Raw genomic sequence first — 13859 nt, forward strand, 5'->3', positions numbered from 1 at the left:
ATTTTTATTCTTATAAATAAAAAAAAGAGGAAATGAGACTGAGTCTTAACATAAATAATTGATTTTATGAAAAAAAAAACAATCACATAGATAAAAAAATATATTATTAATATATATGTCGCATATATATCGATATGTAATAATATACACTCGAAGTGTACACCTGACCACCACGAGACGTGCACTAACGAATAGGGATTTTCCGTTAGTGATCGTACCGATCACTTAGCTTAGCACCGGAATGGTACATTCCGGTGGGACGCACATACAAATGCCGTTTAATAGGGTTCTTTTTTTTCTTTTAACATCCGGGACCAGGACCGGGATATTGTTTCAAAGAATGAGATGAATGATTTGTAACGTGTGTGAAAATGCCATGCCTGACCGGGATTCGAACCTGAAACCTTCAGATGAAAGGCCGAGACGCTACGTTTAGTATGGTTGGATTATCATGTCTCTACCATATCAAGATGTTTCTAATCATAATTGTCATCTCTCGTAATTGCCCTTTTTTTATTAAAAAAACGATGTCGTTCTGATTTGCGAAGATATTGTTCTATAATTAAAAGATTGTTAATGAGAACCAGTTAGTTCTGTAAAAATACATTTCATTCAGTAGGTCGATAAAAATATTTTTCAATATTTCACACAACTGAGACAGCTATATTTAACAAAGAATGTTTACCATTACGCACCTTTTTACCTTGTTGTTTTAGTCCAGGAAACTGCCTATTCTCTTCCGCTCGTAATCTCTACATTCAACTTCCTAATCTCAATTATTTATTTTTTAAATGGGAAAGCCTGTTATAAAGCTTTCCTATTAGTAAATAAAAAAATGTTACCTACCGTTTACCGGGTGGTCTGAATAACGAAAGGCTTAGGATAGTGTACAATAATGTGGATGTGCCATTTATTTCATTCCTAGTAAAAAATTAATATTTTTTTAAAAAGATTAGTTGTAAAATGTTTATGAGTAGTTTCACAAATTCTTGTTGAAAAAAGGTACTAGAACATGTCATCAAAATTTAGTTCTGTCTACTAAGAGCTTTCAGTTTTTTTTTTACATATATCACCTGATTGTTAAAATGACGGAACAGTTTTCCATCCAAAAAATTTTTTTTATTTTTAAAAATTTAGTTGTAATAAATCTTGTTTTTGTACATGCAAATAATATAGTTTATATTTTTATGTTGCAGGTTAGTCATCGTCTTTAATATTCTTTTAATACTTGTAGCCGGACCGGTTGCCGTTGTTGTATATAAATTTGCGAGTTGTGAGATACATGAAAGCTCCCAATTACGACGCTATACGTATTTGTGGATGGCTAGTATGATTGTATAATATAATTTCTCTTTACTATACAGTAAGTACAGATATATACAGTAATTTTTTAAATAAAATATAGTATAGAACTTTTGTTTAATTCTTTGTTTTTGTTTTTACTTCCTTGTACGAAATAAAGGAAGTATTATTGTGATCGCGAAAATTTTGGATTTCAGATTTCAACGGAAATATCCATTTTAACCATCCCTGAATCCATTTTGACTAGTTTCGGCGTGATGTCTTTACGCACGTATGTACGTGTATGTATCTCGCATAACTCAAAAACGATTAGCCGTACAATGTTGAAATTTTGGATTTATGACTGTTGTAACATCTAGTTGTACACCTCCCTTTTTAATTGCAATCGACTGAACCAAAAGTATCAAAAAAAGCCGAAAATCTAAAAGTTTAGATTTTTTATTAACTGCAGTAATAGCCCTCATTGACAGCTTTTCAACGATATACCATAAAAGATACTTATTTTCATTGCTTCCAGAGTTATAGCCAAATAAAATTTTTAATTAATGATATTTTTGGTTCTTACAAGAGGAAGACACATCGGTTCAAATCCGACTTTATTTCCTTTTTTTAACGGTTTTTTTTAAAATTTATATAAGTTCATTTATTAGTAATTATTTAACTCTGATTGTAAAAAAATTTGTACAATAAATAATAGTAACAATAAAAAAAATTGAAAAATATCAGACGTTATCAATGAAATAAAATTTTATGTACTTAATATTTTAAAAAACTGTATCTATGTAATTTACTAGGCGTACATGGAAGTCATATGGTGTCCACATCAGATTTTTTAATTTAGTAATTCTAAATTTAGTATTAATTAAAGTGATAAAATATTTTAATTATTTTATAAATTATTGTGTTACGATAAACCGATTTTAATTTTACGCCCTCAAGTGTAAAAGACAGCAGAAGCCGTAGTGGCGAAAGCAATTTATGATTGGAAAATGTTTAGCATAGTTAGTTTTAGTTTCTACAGTTTGCGCATATATAAAGTTTGTAGATTTTTGAGCCCTTTCATCGTGTTCTAATTCACCCGTAGGTGTAAACACTCTACATCTGTTAAAAAGTTAACACGTATTTAAGTTAAATTTAATTTTACATCTATCCATATTTAAGCAATTTAATATACAATTAATTACTAACTTGTTATAATATATTTTACTGAGCCTTTTGCTATTAATTATTATTATTATTTTAATATATTAAAATAAATTTTTTTTTAGTGTTTAGATAAGATGTAACAAAACATATGAGAGAAAATTTTGTAAAATAAAATAATAATTGAAATTATTTGTATTAGTAAAATGAACGGCATAGGTTGAGGTCATTTTGCTTATCTAAAATAAAGTAGGATCCTCTGCAGTAGACCTCCCCTATTTCTCAAAATATGAAACTTATCGTACTTTCAGGTCTCTTTTTTCTATTTAGACTCTGAACCACTGTAAGGTATTACTTCAGAGGATGATACGTATGAATGTAAATGAAGTCATGTACAGCCTCAGGTCGACCGTTCCTGAGATTTGTGGTTAATTTCAACCCAACCACCAAAGAACCCCGTATCCACGACCTAGTATTGAATTCCGTATGAAATTAAATGCCTTTGCTAGGATTTGAACCTTAGAACTCTGAACTTCTAAATCAGATGATTTGCGATGACGAATTTGGGTCTCGTGGGTTATACGACCACCATTATAAATATATTTAAAAAAATTTAATTGAATAATTTAAGAATAAATTAACCTTGCTCATGTTGTAATTATGAATATAATCTAACCAAACGTAACTTACGCTACCTCGTAACCTCGCTAATTAAGATTAGCGAACGAAGCGAGCCTTGGTTAAGTTTTGTTAGATTGTGTTTGTAATTTCGCTAATAACTAAATAAATTTCAAGTGGTGATTGTAGAAGCCACAAGACGCTCGCTTCGCTCACTAGTCAAGGTTAGCGAGCGAGGCGAGCGTAGGTTAATTTTGATAGATTATATTTATAATTATAACATGACCAAGGTTAATTTATTCTTAAATTATCCCATTTATATTTTATTTTATATATTTGTAGTGATGGTTGTATAATCCATGAGACCCGAGTTAACCACTGGTGGTCTAATCTAATCTAATTTAGCTGAAGCGTAATAATTTGTGCATGTTATTCCAGTTGCCAGAAGATGGATGTCTTCCAATATCTGGTCGAACAAATCGTTCGCAAGTGCAAAGTTATACCGTGACCCGCAGCACATGATCGGATTTCATGGAGAAATTTCTTCCGTTGCAGGAATTCAATAGAGTTAGAGTCGGTTTATCTGACACGTCACGTATTAATTGTAAAAGCGACATTTTCGAAACCGAAAAGAATACAAAGTAACTCTCTGACGAAAAACTGCATTCACTGAGAAAAACAATTCGGTAACGAAGGTCTTTGCCCCAGTAACTAACCGTGAATACAGTATCGGGATCTTTTCTATTATGCCCCCCGTACCCTTTTTTTATCATTTCTTGCGGATGTATATAAAATTATGACGTAGTATATATTCTTTAAATCATTATATTAAATGATTAAAAAATGTCGTAAATAAATAATTTTGTAAAACTGTTACCTGCGTTGTCCTATTTGGCTTAGAAATAAGGTAGCGATCTGGTATTGTGTATTTGTACTCGATGTTAATATCTCGTTCTGTGCACAAAACTTAACGTGCCAGCATAATATTGTTCTGTTATTCGAAGTATTGTTTATCTTAGATTTAGTTGGTTAAGTGTGTAGAATATGTTGAAATATGTGAGTTAAGTGTGTTGTAGCATAGTTTTTTCATAAATTTCTTTTCTCCGTACAAATCTGATTTTTGGATGACTTAATTTCAAAATGGTGAGTGAGAGTTAGCATTTTGTTGATATTTTATTATTATATGTTTCTTTGTGAATTTAATGTGGTGTTTTGTTAGTTACCGTGTTACACTACGCTGTAAAACTGTTATTTTGGGTTACACGACTATACTACCTAAACGTTTTCCTTTTATTGTAAACTCGCAGTGTCCGAGTGGAAAAGTTATGATCTTCTGTTCGGATTGTCCGTAGATTCCAAACTCAAAAATATATGGAATAAAAACCACAATAAATTGTAATTAACTCAAACACGAATGCGCGGCAGATAGAAAAAAATAATACCTCAATATTGTGGTCGTAACAGGAAGCCCGATTCTGTTATCTTGACGGAAGAGTTGACAACAAACTGCAATCTATTAATATTAATTTTAATCCAAATGTTTATTGTTTATTAATACACTGCTAGAAACATAAACTGTTGTGTATAAACTGCGGTTCCAATTTATAATTAATTTTTTTTAAATCGGGGCGCGTGTACTGCGGAAGATCCAAAACATTCAAAAATAAAATAAAATCCAAAATAAATTTACTAAATCTATGTAATTTTACTGTGAAAACATTTTGATTTGTCTGTAACTATTCAGGTATAAACGTCTGAAATCGCAGCTCCTATTGCAAGCTGTGGTTTAGTATTTTGAGGAAATCTATTATTTTTAAATTACAGAGTTAACTAATTTTTTGTTGGTGGTTAATTTTATTATTTTAGTTATTCGATTAAAATTAACAAAACTAAAACTAACCATGTACCAGTTTAATAAAAATCTTTTACTGCTTGATACACATTATTTCAGAATTTTATTGTTAATGTTATTTATTTAAGTAAATCCATAGTAAGATATTAATAAAGAAAGCGGTTAATCTCTGTGCTTGTTCAAGTTAAATTTAAAAAAAACATCATTGCTAGTTTTTTAAACGGTAATTAAATAGGCTAATATATCATACTCGTTGCAGTATGCCTCTTCTAGTTACGGTTGTAACGAACGTGTGACGAAGCATGCGACAGCGCCGCGACGCGAACAGGGCTAAACAGGTTAGTTACTGTCTACCTCAGTCATGTCTAGTTGGGAGTTATTTACTTGTAGGTTATCTTAGAAATTGTTCGTAGTCTAAGGTGGCTGTTTTAAGTATTTTATGTATTATGTTTAAAATAATATTGCGCTTATTTGTATCTTAATTATTATAATACGTGATTGTTGTTTTATTAATTAATTGTGTTATTTTGTACAAACGTTTTTCTCGTTATCGTAACTACATGATTATTAGTCAACATATTCCTCTACTACGTTTACTGATAGACTGGTAATGTACGATTTGCATATAATTTTTTTTTATAAGTACCAACATTTTTGTATTTATTAAATGTACGTATTAAAATTTATTTAGCAAGTTATAGGTTATCTTGGTTTCACCAGCAAGGGGGGTATAAGACCTTGTCCGCTAGTGACGACATGCATTTATTTATAATAATAAATGAGATTTGCAAGTCAAAATAATAAAAAGAAAAACGTTGAAAATTCATTAGTATAACGAAAAGTCGCCCTTCTTGCGCAGAACTGCGTAATATATATTTTTTAAGCTAAGTGAAATCGACAAAATTTTTAAAAATATAGCTCTAATGTTTTTGTATTTTAACAAATTTTGTTATTTTATATTTTACAGTATTCACTTGTTGGTAATAAATAAATGAAAAAATGGTTACGCGTAACCATGGCACGTGTACCATGGTCGCGTCATGGTTTAAGCGCGTACATAAAGTTAAGGTAGATTTATTTTTCACGATTGATGAGCTCTCTCCATTTATGTATTTCTATAAAAGAATAAGATTTAGATCAGAACTTTTGTTGTCAATTATTTAATTTATGTTACAATAATATTTGTTTCATTTGGACATGACCGATGCAAAAAACGATTACTAGATTAAGTTGGCCATACTCGTTGTCTGGCCATTACTAGATTAAGTTGTCGGTGCTTTTACAATATGAATTTATTAGCCTTTTCATGAACAATTATGCAAAAAAAATTTTCAAAGGTTCTTTTTTTGTGTTTTGAAAATCTCTGAATTTGCGACTTTTTCTACTCAAATTATTTTCGTCATTTTTGTTCTATATCAAAATGAAATAAAACCCTTATTCATATTTTTTTATTTAGGTTTTCCGTTTTCTACTCTAATTGTAGATTCAGAATTGAGTGTGAAGTAAATAACAACTCTTCTTTATTTATTTTTCAATCTAATTTTTTTAGAAATGTTGACCATTTATTTATTCATTCAAGTAAATATTACTTAATCTATTAAAGCTGTGTAAATTCACAAGTTAACTTAATAGAAACAAAAAAAAAATCTGATGTGGACACCACTTGACGTTCTTGTACGCCTATTAAATTACATATACACATTTTTAAAAGTAAGTAAAATTTAATTTCACTAATATCCTCTGATTTTTTCATATATATTATTTTTATTACTATTATTTATTGTGAAAATTTTCTTACTATTAGAGGTTAATTATTAATAAATCAGTATATTTAAATTTAAAAAAAATGAAATAAATACAAAAAAGGAGATGAAGTGGGATTCGAACCGATGTGCCTTGTCCTTGTAAGATCGAAATATTTCATTAATAAAAATTTTATTTGGCTCTAACTCTGGAACCAATAAAAATAAGTACCAGTTATGATATATTGTTGAAAAGCTCTCAATGAGGGCTTATTACTGTAGTTAAGAAATGTCCAAAATCAAAATCTTTTGGATTTTGGGCTTTTTTGGACACATTTGGTCCAATCAGTTGTAATCAAAAGGGAAGGTGCACAACTACATCTTACAACAGTCCTAAATCCATAATTTCAACATCCTAGGGCTAATCGTTCTTTTGAGTTATACGAGATACATAAATACAGACATCACGCCGAAACTAGTCAAAATGGATTCAGGAATGGTCAAAATGGATGATTCCGTTGAAATCTGAAAACCGAAATTTTTTGCGATCAAAATTAAGTGGATTCAATTTGTAGAATTGTATAAAATATTTTTTTATTTTTTATTCTTTACTTGCATATTACAATATTCTCCAATATCGTCTTAATTTTCCTTCGAAATATTAATTTTTTAACTTTTGTTTGGCTTTCTATTTTAAGAAATCTTACTCTATCTGATAATTAAATCTGTGTCAATTCAATTTTGTAACAGTAATAATTATCCGGAATGATCATATCAGGAATATTAGGCTCAGGTACTGAATATTTATTATTCTCGATAATATTTATATTCCATGGTTGATAGTTAGTTTGCGCATAGGCCGTGTTTCTAATTCTCTCCCATGAATTTCCATGAACGTTTGGATTACAGTACGGTGTTATTTGGTTTGCGACGGGAGAAACGCATTTAAAAACGACGTGACACGTTTAAGATTATTATAAATTATTATCGATCATATCCTTTTTTTATTTGTAATGTTTTCAAATCATATGCAATCTTTATTTAATATTCATAGATATTTTATATGATAATTAAATCAATTTATTTTTGTTATTATATTAAGAATACGTATATTCATCTATTTTGTATACCCAACATAATTTTATCTTAAAATAATTGTATTAAAATCTGATGGTAATTCTCAGCAGTTACTTGTGCAACTTCAATTTTGATCATACTTTAATATACCATAGAAGATATGCTAAGGATCAGGAAAACACAAGATTTAAATGTCGGAAAAACAGGTTTGGATAACCTGTGAAAGTAAACGGCTATGCGCCGCATTATCAGTACTCTATTCAATTAGCAATCGATTTTTTGAGTTATGGTGACCTGTTCAAATGCTAATGCGTTCTGTGGAGACAGGTTAAAGAAACCTGTTTCTATGCAAAAAATAAATAAAAATCAATGAGAAAAAGAGAAGTTCACGGTTTCTTGTCCCATTAGGAAAAAATTACTCGTGCTCCGTAGGCCCCTAAATTGATAAAAGTTGAAATTTATGATATTAAACGCTTCTATTTTTCAGATTCAAAAGATTACTACAAAAAATTGCGTTTTTGAACTCCCGGTTTTTGCGTTTTTTGCCGGTTTTGTAAAAAAAAAACTGCAGAAATTACAGTTCTTGGACTCAATTTTTTCAATTTATCAGACTGAATTTCATATGAAGCCATAAAATTAGTTTACATTTTTGCTTCCCAAGAATTTTTGTAAGGATTCATTTCTCTGGAGGAGAAGAAAGAAATCTGGGTAAAAATTTTCGCCACCCGTAACTCGTTAACGAAGCGTTTCCGAACTTATGTTTATGTGTACTTCTTTATTTATTTTTACGTATAGAATGAGCTGCCAAATTATTTACATAACGTTGTAAATCACTCTGTATATAGTCTGTCGTAAATGATTTCCATTATCTTGAAGTCGTAGTAGCTATTCTTTCGTTTAATTTTGGGGAATAAAATTTATCAGCTAGTTATCGTACGGTACTATTAAATTTACACCCGCGAAGTAAAGAGCAAGAGGGAACACCCAGTAGAACTTAGTGAACATGTATATAAAGCTGATCTCCATACTTTAGTTTTATATTAGTTTTTTACAGACAGAAAACTTTTTAGTAACAAAATATATATATATAATATAGTAGTGCATATGTAAGCACATGTTTTTAGTCTGATTGATAGTTTTTAGTTACAATCCCAATGACTTCTTTCTACGTTATTCATTCTGTCAGGTCTTCAGCTAAAAGAACTATGTATTACAATACTGCGATGAAGGTTTTGCTTGTTATCTAGAATTTTAGACAAGAAAATTATTATATGTTTGATTTATCGTTAATTTTTTAGGTATCAAGTTAATTTTTAGCTATTATACAAAAATCTTCCACTTTCATCACTACAAACATTTATTTTTACTAATCTCAAATTACAGAACATTAATTGAAATATGTTTACCGGAAGATAAACATTTATCTGATTATATTCACTAATAATCGTTTAAATACGTATATTAACTCGGAATAACTTTACATTTTTTCATTAAAATATATTTTTTTATATTGTAATTTGCTTCCTTTGTTTTCATATTTATCATAAAATACATTTTTCTCTGTTAGGTGGCTGAAACAGTTAAAATTTTAATTATTGAACATAATTATAAATATTATAACAAATGAACATTTAAATACATACTTTTAATATAATAATGTTCGTATGTTATGTAAAAGTGCAATTTTTATTACGTATAGTGTACATGTGTTATTTATAATTTGTATTATACCGGGTGAGCAACATAAAAAAAAAATTGTAACCTTACGTACCAACTGTGCAACAACTTAAGAGAACAGACAAACCGAAACTTCTTAATTATTGCGACTGGCTTCTCAAAGATTTGTTGATGAAAAGATAGACCCGATGTTGTATTTCCCTGACAAACGAGGCATGGATTTATTTACCTGCAAGTGAATTAGCACACAAAGTACTAGATGATTGAAAATCCTCACCAAATGTTTCAGCTTCATCTGCACGATGAGAAAATCGTTTATGGTTGCTGTTTTTGGTAATTGTATAATGGGCCAATGTTGTTTAATAGACTTCTTTTTTTTTTCCTGTTTAGCCTCCGGTAACTACCGTTTAGATAATACTTCAGAGGATGAATGAGGATGATATGTATGACTGTGTAAATAAAGTGTAGTCTTGTACATTCTCAGTTCGACCAATCCTGAGTTGTGTGGTTAATTGAAACCCAACCACCAAAGAACACCGGTATCCACGATCTAGCATTCAAATCCATGTAAAAATAGCTGGCTTTACTAGGACTTGAACGCTGGAACTCTCGGCTTCCAAATCAGCTGATTTGGGAAGACGCGTTCACCACTAGACCAACCCGGTGGGTTGTTTAATAGACTGCAAATACGAAAGTGAACAGGAAAATTTTTCCATTATTCTACAATCAGTTAATTGATCGTGCGTGATAAAGAGAATAGTCACATATGAGACAATCCACTAACGCGTTCATGCGGTTTTTACAAAATGAACTCTCAGCAGAGGGTAATGGCCTCCTTGGTTCCCAGATTTGGCTAGTTACGATTTTTTCTTTTGAGGCTCTTTGAAGGATAGAGTTAATCAGTCGAATCCTCCACACTATCTTTGAAGTGAAGGCGAACATTCAGCAATAAATCGACGGCATTAACGACAAACTCTTGCGTCAGGTGAGACTCTCAGTATGATCACTCGAGCACAAAAGCGCATCGCTGCAAAGGGCGCTCATAACGAACATTTATTGAAAAAAAATAATAAAAGTGTTTTTTTTTTTAATTTTGTTAATCTAAAGAATTTAATTTTAATTTCATTCATAAAATCTTATATGCCGAAACTTTTTTTAATTTGTAGAGGTTTTATTTTGTTTTTTTTTTCCCCCGTAGGGGGAGGAAAAAACTCTGCCAGCCGCCGCCAGGCTTGCTGTGACAGCAAGTGCGGGGCTCTCACCCAATAAAAAATCTTACCCTTTTGCCGTGCAGGGGCCGGATCTAATCCGTATAGTATGCACACAGTCCTTGCGCGATCACCCGGACGCCCTTATTGTCGCCTTGGGATAGCCTGGACAGCGCCCCCGAGGGGCTATTTGTAAAGGTTTGGTTTCTAATTGCTCACGGTATAATATTATTATAATATCAATAATAGAAGCGAAATGTTTATTATTGCTTTAAGCTGGGCATAATTTTTTTTAACGATTGATAGATTATCATGGAACTATTAAGCTGGATAAAGATTCATTTGTTCCGGTAAGAGTACGTAACACGTTCATGATCTTTCTGTAGCGTGTAATGGTATACGGTTATATTTTATTAGTTTGTATCACAAATCCCTCAGTTTTGCAGTTATAATTGGAAAGCGAACTTATTACAGATGCTATCGGAGGATGTCACAACAGTTTCTCTACGGACTTTACATTACAGTTTCTCTACGGAGTTTCACATATTAAGTGTAGTAACACAATATAACCAACTTTTAGTCAAGTACCCAGATGAAAATTTTATTTCTATAGAAAATAAATTTAGAATTTATTTTTATTATTATGATACATAATAAGTTATTTACTGTCAGTTGCACTAGTTATTGAAAAATAATTTATTACATTTTGGGATTACAGTGCCTTTCAAGTAAACCCACTTACAGTGAAGCAAATGTTCTCAAACAGCCTTATTTTGATTTGTCTTGACAAAGTGTCGTTGATGGTATCTCATCGGCCAAAGTACCTCTAAACACAGGAGTAAAAATAATTGTTAAGTGCTGCAGCTTTATTATTTTTTTGAGTTTACCTCTGAAGTGCATTGTGGTAGAACACATAGTTTTCATAACAGTCAGTCTGTGGAAACAGTCTTATATATTTTATACAAATTATATGTCATATTAATTTTGGATTTACAGTACATTTATATTTTGTAAAAGTATTTAAATTTTTCTGCTTCAGTAAAATTTAACAGTTAAAATTTATTTATTTTTAACTGTTCTATTTATTATCTTTTTTATTTAAAACGCAGTACTATAAAGAAAAAAAATGTTTAATATTTTTGATGATTATAAACATTATAAAACAACTTTTTAACAAGAAACTACTGGCACTAAAAGGGAAATCTTGGATAGCTGCATCAGACCAGTCAAATGAATGAAGCAAAAAAAAAAAAAAATCATAACTTTCAGTAATTTCATTGTCGGTTTTTATCGTTCAACTGAAATTTTTATCTCCATTTTTGGAAAAACCTTATAAGGTTATAGGCAGTGGTCACCTATTTTTCAGTAATCCTTTCGAAGATTTGAAAATTTTTGGTAAAAAAGAACAAAATATTAATAATCAACGATTGAACAATTTAAATTCATGCTGCAGCAAAAAGTGTTTTTCATTTAAAAATTATAGTCCCCTCAGAACGGGTGCACGATCCCCAAAATGCTTTCTACACATGGAATTGTAAGGCATATAAATATTATCATGTGAACTATAAATTGTATAGCAGATATCCCTGTGAGTTACAATTGACCTGAAACAATGCAGGTAAAAAAAAGAAGAAAATCTAATATTACGAATTAAAATGTTAAAGATTTCTGACTGTCATCTTGGTTCTAATTTTAATTATCTAGAACTAATAAGAATTAAAATGATGGACTTTTTTCAAAAACCACATTTTTACGAAAGTTTTGAAGGTGATTTTTGGCTAAACACAGCAAAATAAATAAAATATTTTAAAACGTTCTGCTTTTCGAAGAACCTTCACGAAACTATACCGTGAAAATTTAAACATAATCTTTAAAAATCGTTAAAATTTTTTTTTAAATCTTTTTTAAGTGATTATAAATGAAGTATTACTGTTTAAGCAATTCTAAAAAAACATGTTTTTAGTAAATGTGTATGATTTTTTTTGCCACTTAAAAAATACGCTAATGTAATGATCACGTTCTTTATATTGTATATTTACCACTATTTTCACTATTTAGAACACGTGTTTATGTAAGTCTGTTCAAGTAAGCCGTTGATCTGTTGAACTGATCATTCAATCGTTCTTTCAGTTCCTTGTGTTGTACTTCTGCAAGTTTCTCAGACATTTCTTTTGTTAAATCCAGAACTTCTTTTTGCAGGTCCCCTTCTGCTGCTTGTACTTTTTTGTAAAACTCTGTTAGAGCAGTTTGTTTTTTAGCTTCGGCTCTTTCTTTTGCTAGTAAAAATTTGCCACGATAAATATTTTGAACATTGAGAGTCTCATATCCAGCCAAGGAGCCGCTATTGTAACTGAAAAACAAAAAAAAATTCTGTTAAATTGTTTCCATTATAAAACAACTATTTTTTTAAATTTAAATATTTTTTTCTTAAAACAAATATTGTAAAGGCATATTTCGGGTTTGAAATAAATATCATAGAATGTAAATATATTGTTACATATTGACACTTGAAAAAAATAGAATATAATGCAATGAATGTTTAAACTATTCAATCTGTAATAATATTTTCATACATAGAATAAAAAACTAAAATTTGTTGAACCAGGAATTTCAGTTGTAATAACTAAATTATGGAAATTAATTTTTCAGAAGACGGTAATGCGATTAAAATTCATCATTGTTAATTAAAACCAGATTTTCTTCATTAGCTTAGCCGTTATTTATATCATAAGAACAATGGGAACATACGAATTGTTTCATTAAGAATGATAACGAAGTTTTTGTTTACAAGACGAGTATCAATGCTGATGGAGATTCCTCTTTTATGATTTAAAAATATAAGGTGTGGATATTTATGTAATTGACTTTATACACTATCATTATTGTTATTATTATTATTATTCCTATTATCATTGTTGTTATTTAATTTCATTTGTCACTTCTGTCGTTTTTTTTATATTCCCGTCTGGAATTAGTGGATTTTTCCACTACCAGAATATTTACAATCAGCTCCTTAACTTGATCCATAAGTAAATCGTTTGATAATAAGTACATGATTGGTGGTTCTTAAGGGAATCCCATGAGTCAATCCATAACAAACGTTATCAGTAAGCAATGTTCTTAAAGTTATTAGTAAAAGAATATATCTATCTGTCTTCACTTCATAGTCCATAAAAACAAGTAATAACCAAATAAATATTCAATAAAAACAAACAAATAGTCAAGCGATGGCGAGTCGAT

At 30.0% G+C, this 13859-nt stretch overlaps 1 long non-coding RNA gene across 1 annotated transcript in view; it reads left to right on the forward strand.

Moving 5' to 3' along the window:
• Window positions 1-13351, forward strand: part of LOC142326695 (uncharacterized) — a 181192-nt gene extending 167841 nt beyond the window's left edge. The window contains exons 2-3 of the long non-coding RNA XR_012756842.1: window positions 1197-1363; window positions 13269-13351. This is a non-coding gene — a long non-coding RNA (uncharacterized LOC142326695). The remainder of the gene's footprint in view (window positions 1-1196; window positions 1364-13268) is intronic.
• The last annotated feature ends 508 nt before the right edge of the window (window positions 13352-13859 follow it).

Source organism: Lycorma delicatula, chromosome 6, assembly GCF_047948215.1.
Source record: "Lycorma delicatula isolate Av1 chromosome 6, ASM4794821v1, whole genome shotgun sequence".
In the NCBI taxonomy this organism is placed as follows: domain Eukaryota; kingdom Metazoa; phylum Arthropoda; class Insecta; order Hemiptera; family Fulgoridae; genus Lycorma; species Lycorma delicatula.